The 16159-nt window shown below is 40.0% G+C and overlaps 1 long non-coding RNA gene across 1 annotated transcript; it reads right to left on the reverse strand.

Moving 5' to 3' along the window:
* Positions 1-995: 995 nt before the first annotated feature.
* LOC124864717 lies at positions 996-4366 on the reverse strand. The gene is made up of 2 exons (XR_007037348.1): positions 1536-4366; positions 996-1457 (listed from the first exon to the last, which is right to left on the reverse strand). It is a non-coding gene; the product is annotated as an uncharacterized LOC124864717 (long non-coding RNA).
* Between the last annotated feature and the right edge of the window lie 11793 nt (positions 4367-16159).

Raw genomic sequence — 16159 nt, forward strand, 5'->3', positions numbered from 1 at the left:
AATAACACCAAGGTTTTTTACTTTTTTACCAGAGGTCAATTTAACACCATCCAGGTTAAGTGATTGACTAAGCAGTTTCTTTTTTAAAGACTCCGGTCCAAAGACAACATCTCTCTTGTCTGAATTTAGAAGCAAGAAATTTAAAGTCATCCAAGTTTTTATGTCTTCAAGACATGCTTGTAATCTAACTGGTTGGGCTCATCAGGATTTATGGATGAGTAAAACTGAGTATCATCAGCGTAACAGTGAAAATATATCCTATGCTGCCTGATAATTTGACCTATTGGAAGCATATATATTGTAAAGAGAATTGGCCAAAGTACTGAACCCTGTGGTGCTCCACAATTAACCCTGGAGTTTAAAGATGATTTATCATTTACATGAACAAACTGGAATCTGTCAGACAAATAAGATTTAAACCAGCCCAGCACTGTTCCCCTGATCCCTACAGCATATTCCAGCCTTTCTAAGAGAACATTATGATCGATGTATCAAATGCAGTACTGAAATCTAAGAGGACATGTACAGACAAGTCCATTATCGGAGGCCATAAGAATATCATTAGTGACTTTCAGCAGAGCTGTTTCAGTGCTATGATGAGCTCTGAAACCTGACTGAAACTCTTCAAAAGGTCATTGCTGTGGAAATGCTCACACATTTGATTAGCAACTATTTTCTCAAGAATTTTAGATAAGAATGGAAGATTGGATATAGGTCTGTAATTTTCAAGTCCTCTCAATCAAGCGAAGGTTTCTTAAGTAAAGGTTTAATTACAGCTACCTTAAAAGCCTGTGGTACATATCAATTTACTAAGGATAGGTTAATCATACCTAAAATGGGGCTGGTAATCAGAGGGAACACTTCCTTAAATAATCTGGTTGGGATTCGGTCTAACATACAAGTTGAAGGTTTAGATGAAGCTAATATTTCTGATAACTCAGTGTTACGACCCCAGGTCTAGGGGATCAGGGGTGGCAACATAAAAATGAGTCCAGAGTTAAAAGGAGAACATTTAAGGGTATTTATTACAAGGAGCACGGTTCCAACATATAATACGGCTGACAGAAAATGACAAATCCAGCCCAATATTCTCAAACACAACACTCTAGATTGAACTAGAAAACAAACAAGCATTTAACCAAACTGGTAAGCAGCGCAAGGAGGGTCAGCAGCATCAAAATAATGTGCAGCTTCCAAAACAGTCTCCAAACTCAACACACAAAGCAAAGCAGGGGTCGGCTGTATAAAACCTCTTCCAAAAGCTCCCCCACTGAAAGAATGAATCCAGGAGCCTTTTGTAGGATGCAGGTGGGTCTCATCCACTGATTGGCTTGGTGATTCAGCAGGTCCAATCAGGTTCCCCAGCAGCCTACAGGCAGCCAATCATCTGAGTGTGCTCCCACACCTGAATCTGCATAAAAGAAAAGACTGCAAGCCCAGAGGCCGTAACACTCCCCCTGTTAAATTACAAAACCAGGTTTTGTAAATACATAGTATCAATGGGGTAAAAAAATAAACAAATGAGGCATACTTACACCCTGGAAAGGCCATCGGCGAGAACATTTTCTTTTCCTTTCTTATCCTTAATATTCAAATTGTATTCTTGCAGAAGTAACGCCCACCGCATAAGGCGCTGTTGTGGTTATACATGCGTGAGAAAAACCAACGGACCATGATCAGTGAATACATCAATCGGTAAACTGCTAGACCCAGGGTACACATGGAAATGCTGAAGGGCCAACAATAAGGCCAAGGTTTCTTTTTCAATAGTCGAATAGTTCAGCTGGTTGTTGTTAAACTTGCGGGAAGAAATAGCAAACCGGGTGTGGTCTAAACCTTGCAAGTCTGTTTGCAACAGCACTGCGCCAGCCCCAACAGCGCTGGCATCAACCTCCAGTTTGAAAGGTCAAGTCAAATCAGGTGCAGCTAGCACTGGAGAATGGCAAAGAAGAGCTTTAGCACTTTCAAAAGCACTTTGACATTCATCTGACCAAACAAAATCAAGTTTTGGGCTAAGTAAATTGGTTAATGGTTGAACAGAGGAGAAATTTACGCAAATGTTTCGGTAATAGCCAACCATTCCAAGAAATCTGCGCAGTTCACGTCTGGTTTTGGGTATGGGATAATCGTTAATCGCCACAACCTTAGCGTTTATGGGACGGACCTGTTCTTGTCCCAAATCTCTGCCTAAATAGGTCACAGTGACCTTGGCAAATTCACACTTTGCCAGGTTAAGAGTCAAAGAAGCTTGGGCCAAACTGTGAAATACTTGGCATAAAATTTTTAAATGATCCTGCCATGTCTTAGTGTAGACTACCAGATCATATAAATAGGCACTGCAGTTGGGAATGCCATGCAATATTCCATTTATCAACCTCTGAAAGGTAGCCGGGGCATTACACATACCAAATGCCATAACAGTGTATTGTAAGTCATCTGGAGTAACGAAGGCTGAAATGTTGGAAGCTTTTTCAGTTAAAGGGACTTGCCAGTAACCTTTAAGAAGGTCTAACTTCGTAACATACTTTGCAACTCCAATATTATCCACACAATCCTCGATCCTGGGGAGAGGATATGAGTCAGGTACTGTGACAGAATTTACTTTCCGAAAGTCTGTGATAAAACGTGGTGAGCCATCTGACTTGGTTTCTTGTAAACATGGTGAGCTCCAGGGACTTTGACTAGGTTTAGCTAAACCATGTTTCAACAGATATTCAGCTTACTGCTTCATTAGTGAACGTTTCACAGGGTTTGCATGGTAAGGGTGCTGCTTGATTGGCTTTGCATTTTGGACATTTATGTCATGTTCTAGCACTGTAGTGCAGGTTGGAACATCACCAAACAAACTTGTGTACTCAACTAGAATCACTACATCCTCCTGATGTTTGGGGGACAAGTGGTCAAGTTGATTCTTCAGAGGTTTTAACATCTCTGAATTTGTAAGTCGAGGACTAGAACAGATGGGATAATTTGTTTTTATACCATCATCACCCAGTTCATCTACTTATAATTGAGCAGTAGCTGCAACCGGAGCACACACCCCAGTGGTTTCTGATGCAGGTCGGGGGTGTTATAACTTGAGCATGTTCACATGGCAAACACGAGACTTGCACCGCTGATTAGGGGTACCAATTACATAATCATTCTCCCCTATTTTCTTTAGGACTTCATAAGGTCCATCAAATTTGGCAGATAAGGCTGAGCCAAGAACAGGAAGGAGAGCAACAACCTGATCTCCCATTTGGAACTCCCTATTAACGGATGTTTTATCATAAGTATTTTTCATTCTCTTCTGAGAATCAGCTAAGTGTTTCTTAGCCAGGGTGTTAACATGACAGAGGCGCTCACGAAATGTTTGTACATATTTAGTCACTGTATTCTTAGAGCCTTCTGCAGGAACCATGAAAGTTTCTTTCAAAGCTCTGAGAGGTCCATGAGGTGTGTGACCAAAGACCAATTCAGCAGGACTGAAACCAAGAGACTCCTGAACAGCTTCTCTAGCAGCAAACACTACAAATGGGACCCCCTCATCCCAACTCCTCCCAGTGTCCAAGCAGTATTTGCGCAGCATGGACTTAAGGTTTTGATGCCACCGTTCTAATGCCCCCTGTGACTCTGGGTGGTATGGAGAGCAGACAATGTGCTTAATATTTAGAGATTGGGCCACCTGCTTGAACAATTTCGATTGGAAAATTGTTCCTTGGTCAGTCTGTAAGGTTTTTGGCAGGCCAAATACAGAAAAAAAATTAGTCAGTGCTCTATCAACTGATTTTGCTGTAATCTTATTCAAAGGAATGGTTTCAGGCGCGTAGCAGCACACATGATTGTGAGCAAATATTGGTTTCCACACTTTGTTCTCGGTAATGGCCCAACACAGTCTACTATGACATGGTCAAATGGCTGCTGCATAACTGGAATAGGGCTCAGTGGAGCAAGGGGTATTACGTGATTTGGTTTACCAGCTATCTGGCACACGTGGCATCTGCAACAGAACCTGGAGACATCCCGTTTCATACCAGGCCAGAAAAAGTGTTTTTACAGAAGCTTGTATGTCTTGGTAACACCCATTTGACCAGACCACTGGCTTTCATGAGCCAGAGACAAAACTCTTTGTCTATATGTAGTTGGCATAACAATCTGTTTAACTCTACTTCAGTCTGAACTTTCTGCACCTGATGGAGACCATTGACACATTAAGACAACTTGTTCCAAAATGTAGGCTTGTTTTCCTTTATTGGCTTCTTCAGGACTTACCACGTTCTTGAAACATTTTTTTAATGTTTCATCAGCTTGCTGGGCAGATGACAAGTGTTGTCTGGTCAAGGGAATACAGGTCCTTCTCAAAATATTAGCATATTGTGATAAAATTCATTATTTTCCATAATGTCATGATGAAAATTTAACATTCATATATTTTAGATTCATTGCACACTAACTGAAATATTTCAGGTCTTTCATTGTCTTAATATGGATGATTTTGGCATACAGCTCATGAAAACCCAAAATTCCTATCTCACAAAATTAGCATATCATTAAAAGGGTCTCTAAACGAGCTATGAACCTAATCATCTGAATCAACGAGTTAACTCTAAACACCTGCAAAAGATTCCTGAGGCCTTTAAAACTCCCAGCCTGGTTCATCACTCAAAACCCCAATCATGGGTAAGACTGCCAACCTGACTGCTGTCCAGAAGGCCACTATTGACACCCTCAAGCAAGAGGGCAAGACACAGAAAGAAATTTCTGAACGAATAGGCTGTTCCCAGAGTGCTGTATAAAGGCACCTCAGTGGGAAGTCTGTGGGAAGGAAAAAGTGTGGCAGAAAACGCTGCACAACGAGAAGAGGTGACCGGACCCTGAGGAAGATTGTGGAGAAGGGCTGATTCCAGACCTTGGGGAACCTGCAGAAGCAGTGGACTGAGTCTGGAGTAGAAACATCCACCGTGCACAGGTGCCGCATTCCCCAGACCTGGGCTACAGAGAAGCAGCACTGGACTGTTGCTCAGTGGTCCAAAGTACTTTTTTCGGATGAAAGCAAATTCTGCATGTCATTCGGAAATCAAGGTGCCACAGTCTGGAGGAAGACTGGGGAGAAGGAAATGCCAAAATGCCAGAAGTCCAGTGTCAAGTACCCACAGTCAGTGATGGTCTGGGGTGCCGTGTCAGCTGCTGGTGTTGGTCCACTGTGTTTTATCAAGGGCAGGGTCAATGCAGCTAGCCATCAGGAGATTTTGGAGCACTTCATGCTTCCATCTGCTGAAAAGCTTTATGGAGAAGATTTCATTTTTCAGCACGACCTGGCACCTGCTCACAGTGCCAAAACCACGGGTAAATGGTTTACTGACCATGGTATCACTGTGCTCAATTGGCCTGCCAACTCTCCTGACCTGAACCCCATAGAGAATCTGTGGGATATTGTGAAGAGAACGTTGAGAGACTCAAGACCCAACACTCTGGATGAGCTAAAGGCCGCTATCGAAGCATCCTGGGCCTCCATAAGACCTCAGCAGTGCCACAGGCTGATTGCCTCCATGCCACGCCGCATTGAAGCAGTCATTTCTGCCAAAGGATTCCCAACCAAGTATTGAGTGCATAACTGTGCATGATTATTTGAAGGTTGACATTTTTTGTATTAAAAACACTTTTCTTTTATTGGTCGGATGAAATATGCTAATTTTGTGAGATAGGAATTTTGGGTTTTCATGAGCCATATGCCAAAATCATCTGTATTAAGACAATGAAAGACCTGAAATATTTCAGTTAGTGTGCAATGAATCTAAAATATATGAATGTTAAATTTTCATCATTACATTATAGAAAATAATGAACTTTATCACAATATGCTAATGTTTTGAGAAGGACCTGTAGAGGCTTTCTCCCAGAGGGGACCAGGCTCCTCCAGCTCCACCAAATCTGGAAGTAACAAAACATTGTCACTTACAGTTTGTATATTACTCTCCCTAGAAAATGGAGACATTAACACAGAGTCAGAGATCGAAACACTGCCCGTGCCTGTGCACGAGTAACCACGCAAGCCAGATACAGCCCAGGGTTTGAAATAAAGTCTGGGGTTGTATTATTTAAAGGATTGTCTAAAACCTCCAGACATGGAAGTACTAAACCTCCAGCAATATCGTTCCCCATTAGCATAGCCACGCCGTCTATTTGCAACTCCAGGCAGACAGCGACAGGGAAGTCTTGTGACAAGTTTAGATTTTATACAAACTCTGTGGACTGGTCTGGGAGCGTAACCCATCTCTATCCCCCTCAGAACAGAGTTAAAACCATATGCACTTTCATTTGAGAAAGGTAGGAGTCCAGAGAGTCTGGGAACCTCCTGTATCTCTCAAGATGTGTACTGGCTTTAGATCAGAAGAGTCAGGAGAAAATGAACTCAAACCATCAAAGATGAATGGTACAAAACAAAGATCAGGCTTTTTGTCACCACAACCAGGGCTCTCATGACAGGGTTCTGTTTTCACAAAACCAACACCTTTAGTTTGCTGAGAATTTGACTGACTTTTACGTTTCAAACCTAAACAATTAGCGATGACATGTCCAGGTTTGTGACAGTAAAAACATTCACAACTGTCTTTTTGCACAGCAGCTTTAACCAGGTGGGTTTGAGGTAAAGGGCAAACACATGACCGCTCATTAATAATGAAGGTTGACTTATGAGTAAGCACATACTCATCAGCAAAAACAGCAGCAGATGCAAGAGTAGTCACTTTCTGTTCATTTAAATACAACACCACACGATCAGGAATGCCCTTTTTAAAGTCTTCCAACAGCATTAACGCATGTAACGAATCATATTGACTAGCCTTTGAGGCACCACACTACTTATCAAAAAGGATGCCTTTCTCTCTAGCAAACTCAACATGTGTTTGTCCAATAGCTTTCTTGTGTTGTCGAAATTTTTGTCGATAAGCTTCAGATACCAATTCATAAGCTTGTAAGACAGCGGCTTTAACCATTTCATAATTTAAACTATCCTTTAAGGAGAGCGCTGCCATCACCTCTTGAGCTTTTCCAGTAAATTTGCACTGTAACAAAAATGGCCAGGTCTCCCTGGGCCACTGCAAAGCACCAGCAATGTGTTCAAAGGCTGCAAAGTATGAATCAACCTCAGATTCTTTGAAAGCATGTACTAAAGAAATGCACTTACTTACATCAAATGGCATAGCAGACATGGAGGTGGAACCTGGTGTCTCAGCAGAGACAGAGGGCACTCGAGTCTGGGCCTCCAGCTCAGGTTTGTGCAGCTTTATAGCTTTATCAGCTTCTATTTCCAGTCTCCTGATTTTGAGCTCCATTTGGGCTCTCCTGTCCTGGGCTTTTTCATCAGCCTCCATTTGGAGACGTGCCAACCACAACTTTAATCGAGCTCTATCTCGGCTCTCGGAGCTCACAGAAGACAGTGGATCATAACAAGGAAGCGTGTGAGGTGTTTTTCCCTTCACACCCACCTCAGAATCCACACCAGAGCCATGTTTGTGCTCCTCCTCAGGTAAGGCAGATTGGATTGGCACCACAACAGCAGATCAGGCACTAATCACACCAGCTTCTTCAATTTACCCACTAAGAGAGCCTTTAATTCACATTTAAGAATCCGTTTTGGGACCTGCAGTTTAAAGTGGCCCACAATCTGCAGCAATTCACACTTGCAGCAGCTATTGATAAGCTCAATAGATGGTGCCCCAAACTTAATGTAACTGGCATAGCAGCTAATTACTGAAAAACTCGCCAACTCTGGACACAGGGATCCTCTCTAACAAGTATCCCAAACGAGCCCCCTCCTATGTTACGACCCCAGGTATAGGAGATCAGGGGGTGGTAACATTAAAATGAGTCCAGAGTTAAAAGGAGAACATTTAAGGGTATTTATTACAAGGAGCACGGTTCCAACATACAATATGGCTGACAGAAAATGACAAATCCAGCCCAATCTTCTCAAACACAACACTCTAGATTGAACTAGAAAACAAACAAGCACTTAACCAAACTGGTAAGCAGAGCAAGGAGGGTCAGCAGCACCAAAATAATGTGCAGCTTCCAAAAGAGTCTCCAAACACACCACACAAACCAGGGGTCAGCTGTACAAAACCTCTTCCAAGAGCTCCCCCACTGAAAGAATGAATCCAGGAGCCTTTTGTAGGATGCAGGTGGGTCTCATCATCCACTGATTGGCTTGGTGATTCAGCGGGTCCAATCAGGTTCCTCAGCAGCCTCCAGGCAGCCAATCATCTGAGTGTGCTCCCACACCTGAATCTGCATAAAAGAAAAGACTGCAAGCCCAGAGGGCGTAACACTCAGGAAGCTCCACAGGATCAAAACAGTCCAAACACAAATCAGGTTCCGCAGTTATTTTCAATGTTGTCTCTCTTGCTGAGGATGAAGTAATCATCTTCGGGAATATGTCAAAGATTTTTTTTTTTTATAGAATCAATTTTATTTAAGAAGAATCCCATAACGTCATGACTGCTGAGAGTTAAGGGAATTGATGGCTCAGCAGAGCTATGACTGTGTAAGTTTAGCAACTGTACTAAAGAGAAACCTAGGATTATTCTTGTTTTCTTCTATTAATGATGAGAAATAAGCTGTTCTGGCTTGGCAAAGTGTCTTTCTATACAACAGTAGGCTATTTTTCCAGATTAAGTAGGAATCCTCTAGGTGTGTAGAGCGCCATTTTCTCTCCAATTTTTTAACATTGTGCTTTAAAGTACATATATCTAAATTAAACCAAGGAGCCTGCCTCCTGTGAATAATTACCTTCTTTTTCAAGGGCGCTGCATTGTCTAGTGCACCATGCAATAATGAAGTAACACTATGAACAAGAGAATCAATTTGTGAAGGTGCAGAAACAAAATTATTGCCCTCCACTGTGATTTTCTGTGATAATGAGGAAATTAAAAAAGGAACAGATTCTTTAAAGGTTGTTACAGCATTGTCTGATAATGATCTACTATAATGAAATTTTCTTTCAGGTGTGGAATACTCGGTTAAATTAAACTCAAAGGTTATTTAGAAATGGTCTGACAGGACAGGGTTATGAAAAAATATTGTTATGTCTTTATACTCAATGCCATATGTCAGCACAAGGTCCAGAGAATGAAGACAAAGGTGGGTAGGTTTGTTAATGCCAAAGCCAATTGAGTCTAAGATAGCATCAAACGCTATATTTAGGCTATCACTTTCAGTGTCAACATGAATGTTAAAATCCCCCACTATAATAACCTTATCTGTATTTAACACTAAATCAGATAAAAGGTCTGAAAACTGATCTACAAATTGAGAGTAAGGACCTGGTGGACGGTACAAAACAACAAACAGAAGTGGTTTTAGTGCTTTGCAATTTGGATGAGGAAAAGTAAGGATTAAATATTCAAAAGAGTTGTAGCTATTGATTGGTCTGCGACTAATCAATAAATCGGACTGAAAGATGGTTGCTACTCCTCCTCCTCGCCCAGTATTTTGAGGAATGTGAAAATTTAAATAATTAGTAGGAGTTGACTCATTTATAGTAACATAATCCTCTTGCTGCAGCCAGGTTCCTGTGAGGCAAAATAAATCAATCTGATTGTCACAAATCAGGTCACTAACTAGCAAAGTATTTGAAGAGAGAGATATTATGTTCAGTAAGCCACATTTAATTGTTTTATTTTTATTTTTAGTCTGAGTTTTGTTTATTTTTATGAGATTTTCCTGATTTCCTCCTTTTAGATAATTTTTTAATCTATTCAATTTTGGCCGTGGGTGAGACACTGTCTTAATAGGGAAATGGGTAGGTAGCAGTACAGAAGCTGCAGAGAGGAGTGTTAAACTACAACCCTGCTTCAACTCTGGGTTGTCAGAGTTTTGGAGAACTAATAAATTCAGCCAGATTCCTAGAAAGAAGAGCTGCTCTGTCCAAAGTGGGATGCCGTCTCTTCGGATCAGACCTGGTTTTCCCCAAAATGTTCGCCAATTATCAATGTAGCCCACATTGTTTTCCGGACACCACCTAGACAGCCAGCGGTTGAATGACAGCATGCGGCTAAACATGTCGTCACTGGTCAGATCGGGGAGGGGACCAGAGAAAATTCCGACATTGTTTTGGCAAACTTACACACCAAAGCAACAGTAACTTTGGTGACCTCCGATTGACGTAACCGGGTGTCATTACCGCCAGCGTGAATAACAATCTTACTGTATTTATGCTTCTCCTTAGCCAGCAGTTTCAGGTAGGATTTGATGCCGCCCGTTCTGGCCCCTGGCAGACATTTGACTGTGGTCGCTGGTGTCTCTAGTGCCACGTTTCTGACTATGGAGCTGCCAATTACCAGAGTTGCAATTACCCTTCTAAGTGTGGCTATGAAGTATCTCATGTTATCAAATGCTGTCAATTCACTTTTCAACATTTTCTGTTGTATTGGTAGTTACTTTTAAGTCTAATTGACCTTTCAGGTATTTTATGTGCATCTTTATACCTTTATGCCTTGTTATTAAAGGTAATTTAAATAATTATGTGTGTGTCTCTTTCCTTTTGTTTTTAAAAGACTCAACTGGGAGGAGTAATTGATGATGCATCCATGGCATTAAGCAGCTGTGTAAGCATCAGCGAATTAGTGTTTCACTCCAAACAGCAGGAAGTGCTTAGTTCCAAAATGTTATCTCTTAAATTACTTGCCATTACTACCACATTAACTATCTCTCCAAAGTAATCTAGTACTAATGTGATTTTGTTTGGACTGAGAGTGGAATAATTAACATATATAATGGCAGCAGATTTTTGGAACTGCTTAAAAATCAGCTTTTTATATTATTAGTAGTTTTCTAACAATGGTAGCAGTGTTGTTTACATGTTGTTAATGAAAGTCCAGATTTGATCAAACATCAGATCAAACAACAGATTGAAAGTTTTAGTAGGTTGTTACAGCCACTGACCTCTAGGGGCTCTCTTCATGAGAAAGCTCTTTCTCCTCCTTTGTTTTCAGATCTTCCTTACACCCATAGCTGGGATGTGTGGCAGCTCCTCAGCCAATGTATTAAAAGGACCGAAATTGACACACCCCTTTTCCCTGGTCCTTGATCCTGCAGTGATCTTTTCTGTAATTGTTGACTTCTGCTGCTTGTTGTGATTTTTCTGAGTAAATGTGTAAATCTAAAAGTGTATTTGCTCACAGTGGAAGCAGGTAGGGGGGTTCTCTGAGATCTTTGTTCCAGACCTTTCCCCCTGTTTTGTGGTTAGACAGAGAGCTCAGCCATTGTACATTTATTTTGTTGGGGGTTTTTTTTTTGGTAGTTAAAGCTGTTTTTAGAAGGGGATGTTTTGTTTATTATTCTGGCCTTGGAGACCCTGAAGCTTGAAGCTTCCCTGTGTTCTTTTGTTTTGTCCTGTAATTAGTTGGTTTGCGTTAATTGTAAAATAAATACTTGTTTTTCTACTGACATTAACTATTCAGTGGTTAACAGTTTTTGTGTGTGTCACACCCTATTCCACACAAAATCGTTGCTGTTTATGGGGTTATAGCAAGTTATATCATTCATCAGAAATATACAAAATGTAATGTAAATTTTTTGAATTCATCATTTTACAATTTTTTTAGTGTGGATTCTGTTGCAGTTTTGCAATGCATAGTTTAATAATTGTCTTTGGAATAATAAAAAATATATATTCTAATAAAAATCCTAATTCAAAGGATTTGTTCTGAATTAAATTTGATTTTCAGATGAAAAGAGGACCCAGTCTGTGAGTAGATAACAGGCTTATACCAATGTTACACCAATGTTGGAGGCAGTCACATTATTACATCCGACCTCTGATTGCAAGGATTAATTAACTCAGCAATCTTGGCACATATCTCTAAGGAACATCTTCATTTTGATGTGGGAATTCTTTATATGTATATTCACTGAAGGCTAATTGGTTTTTGTGAGGCAGCATAATTAACATTAACTAACAAATTTTGATGAAGGCTGAAATAGCAAGTTGTGTGAGTCAACACTTCCCTGGATAAAATAGGATGTCTAACAACAAATTTGAAGGCATTTTTAGCCTCTAAACTTCCCAAAGATTGAAAGGACCAACAATGTAAAATGTGAACGTAAAATACAATTAATTATGCATTTAAACCTGACATAGTAGCACTTACTGTCATTGCTGAATGAGGTGTTCAATAATTCAAAAATAGTCGACTGAAACATTTCATATCAGATAACTGTAGAGAAGGTCATATAAAATGTAATTTATTCCCTACTGAAGGGCTTCACAAATTACTACTAGACCTTGGAATACCTGATTCCTCTATATTTCCCTGATAAATAGATGGATCAAATGTAGACTGAAGATGTATGTAAAAGTCCCTACTTTCATTTTAAAGTGTAATTTTGTGTGATTTAAAAAAAGACATTTAGACCAAGCTAAATAGTTACAGAACCTTTTTAGCGTTGTGACATTAAGGTTGTTGTATCCAAACAACAAAACACAAATCTGTGAGGTAGAAAAAAATCCAAGCCTGGCTGCATAAGTGGGAATCCCATTAAACTCTTGCTTTGCTGAGGCCCCTTCTGATTCAGTTGTAGTATTCAGAGAAACCTGCCATAAGTTAGAGAAAACCTGGTTAACCATAAAAAAATTCAGGCATTTGAGGGGGATTTTCTAAAAATGCACTCATTTGCATCCAAATAAAATTATTTGTTTGCTCATTTGCATCCTTCAGCTAAAATCATAGTTCAAAAAAATGATCTCATTGTGCAATGGTATTAGTCAGCAGAACAATAAGAAACCTCCAGAACATTTTATATACTGTACATAGACTATCACCAGGGGTTAGTGGGTGAGAACACCCTGGACAGGTTGCCAGTCCTTTACATGACATCATAAAGAGAAATTTATTTAATCTAGATTTTGATTTCCAACAATTGCTCAGTAATTCACTCCCCATTGCATCCTTTAAAAGTCATGAGAATTTTTTCTTCAAATCAGGAAAAAAAATGCATGCTACTGACTTGCATAACAACCCTCCTGTTGCAGTATACCGACAATCATATCACTGGATCTATGACTAGAAGGTTTTAAATGTTCCTCAGGTGCTGTCAAAGATCATGCAGGCTGTTTCTGTTTTAGGTTTGTCCTGTTTGGAATGAGTTTCACATTACTATTAGTATGCAAACACATCAGACAGGTTTTGATCTTGTGGGGAAACATGCTAAATTTTTTGTTTTCGTTGATGAATATTTCAGTATATTTGTAATCTCCAAGTAATTTTATAAAATACCTAAATCTGAATCACTTTCTAGGTTAATGCATAAATATACATATTTCTATGCTGTTTGCTTGTGAAGGACTCCCTGAAGAAATCTCCTTTCTAATAGAAACCTTGTACAGAAACCAGCCATTGTACATTAGTGTAAAAAAATGTGTTTGCCTACTCTAAAAATTAAATAATTTCAGTTTATATGAAAACCAAAAAAAAGATCATCTTAGTGTTAAAACTTGACACTGAAGCTAAGTCTTGGATATATTTGTTGTGATGCCCAAATTCTGACACTTAAGCACACTGATGTTAATGCTATTTAATTTAACATCTAGAAGGAAAATGAAGGTCGCTAAATAAACATGTTGAGCTTCCCGGAAGCTGGTGCGTTTACGTCAGTGATACTGCTCTTACTGGCAGTATCAGCTGCAGAAATAATCCAGGTTTCTGCCCTTGTTTAACGCAGTAATACAAAATGTATTACACAGTTAAATCAGTTCCATGAGCTATTTTTCCCTCCCACTGAAGAAAGTCAATTAACTTTTGCAACAACAATAAAATGCATTGTATAAACGAAATGTTCATCATAAACTTTGTAAAGCAGCAAACAGAAATCGAAGGCAAAATAAAAATAGAAAACTGAAAGAATTTGGGTGAATTACATTTTATTTGTATCTGGTTTCAAACAAGGAGTCATCTCCATGGACTTTGCAGAGATGGCAGGTTCAATTTAAATCCTATTTGATCGAATTTATTTCAGTCACAAAAGTCATATTGACATTCCAATCCAATTTAATCTAATAAGAATACATTTCCAGCCAACCCAATTTAGCAACTCATAAAATGGCAAGCATTTAAAACTCCTCTGTCTTAAAGAAAACAGCAGATTTGATTGTCTCTTAATGCAATCCACCATTCTTAGCTAGCACAAGATAATAATTACATATGAATGACTTCGTTTTAGGAAGAAAACTATAAACTTCATTTCTGGTTGCAGTCAACTAGTTGCAATGAGAAATGGATAGTTGGACCAATACAAATTCGTTATATTACTTCAACCTTTTCAGCTAACAAATAATGTTTAATTGTAGTACAAAGATCCAAATATGAGTGAGGTGATTTACATGGGAAAAGAACATATACGTCCACATCTCTTGCATATAGTAAGTATACAGGTCCTTCTCAAGATATTAGCATATTGGGATAAAGTTCATTATTTTCCATAATGTCATGATGAAAATTTAACATTCATATATTTTAGATTCATTGCACACTAACTGAAATATTTCAGGTCTTTTATTGTCTTAATACGGATGATTGTGGCATACAGCTCATGAAAACCCAAAATTCCTATCTCACAAAATTAGCATATTTCATCCGACCAATAAAAGAAAAGTGCTTTTAACACAAAAAACGTCAACCTTCAAATAATCATGTACAGTTATGCACTCAATACTTGGTCGGGAATCCTTTTGCAGAAATGACTGCTTCAATGCGGCATGGCATGGAGGCAATCAGCCTGTGGCACTGCTGAGGTCTTATGGAGGCCCAGGATGCTTCGATAGCGGCCTTTAGCTCATCCAGAGTGTTGGGTCTTGAGTCTCTCAACGTTCTCTTCACAATATCCCACAGATTCTCTATGGGGTTCAGGTCAGGAGAGTTGGCAGGCCAATTGAGCACAGTGATACCATGGTCAGTAAACCATTTACCAGTGGTTTTGGCATTGTGAGCAGGTGCCAGGTCGTGCTGAAAAATGAAATCTTCATCTCCATAAAGCTTTTCAGCAGATGGAAGCATGAAGTGCTCCAAAATCTCCTGATAGCTAGCTGCATTGACCCTGCCCTTGATAAAACACAGTGGACCAACACCAGCAGCTGACACGGCACCCCAGACCATCACTGACAGTGGGTACTTGACACTGGACTTCTGGCATTTTGGCATTTCCTTCTCCCCAGTCTTCCTCCAGACTGTGGCACCTTGATTTCCGAATGACATGCAGAATTTGCTTCCATCCGAAAAAAGTACTTTGGACCACTGAGCAACAGTCCAGTGCTGCTTCTCTGTAGTCCAGGTCAGGCGCTTCTGCCGCTGTTTCTGGTCCAAAAGTGGCTTGACCTGGGGAATGCGGCACCTGTAGCCCATTTCCTGCACACGCCTGTGCACGGTGGCTCTGGATGTTTCTACTCCAGACTCAGTTCACTGCTTCCTCAGGTCCCCCAAGGTCTGGAATCGGCCCTTCTCCACAATCTTCCTCAGGGTCCGGTCACCTCTTCTCGTTGTGCAGCGTTTTCTGCCACACTTTTTCCTTCCCACAGACTTCCCACTGAGGTGCCTTGATACAGCACTCTGGGAACAGCCTATTCGTTCAGAAATTTCTTTCTGTGTCTTACCCTCTTGCTTGAGGGTGTCAATAGTGGCCTTCTGGACAGCAGTCAGGTCGGCAGTCTTACCCATGATTGGGGTTTTGAGTGATGAACCAGGCTGGGTGTTTTAAAGGCCTCAGGAATCTTTTGCAGGTGTTTAGAGTTAACTCGTTGATTCAGATGATTAGGTTCATAGCTCGTTTAGAGACCCTTTTAATGATATGCTAATTTTGTGAGATAGGAATTTTGGGTTTTCATGAGCTGTATGCCAAAATCATCCGTATTAAGACAATAAAAGTCCTGAAATATTTCAGTTAGTGTGCAATGCATCTAAAATATATGAATGTTAAATTTTCATCATGACATTATGGAAAATAATGAATTTTATCACAATATGCTAAGCGTGAAAACTCTGTGGGATCCATGTAGTCATACTGTATGTTAAGTGTGCTGCTACTCTACAGTTCTATCTGGATGTTTTCAGAAGCTCTCTCCACATCCAAAAGTAGATGATGGATTACAAAATCATTCCGGTTTACATTATTTTTAGTGCTTCCA

This window comes from Girardinichthys multiradiatus, chromosome Y (assembly GCF_021462225.1).
Source record: "Girardinichthys multiradiatus isolate DD_20200921_A chromosome Y, DD_fGirMul_XY1, whole genome shotgun sequence".
In the NCBI taxonomy this organism is placed as follows: Eukaryota; Metazoa; Chordata; class Actinopteri; order Cyprinodontiformes; family Goodeidae; genus Girardinichthys; species Girardinichthys multiradiatus.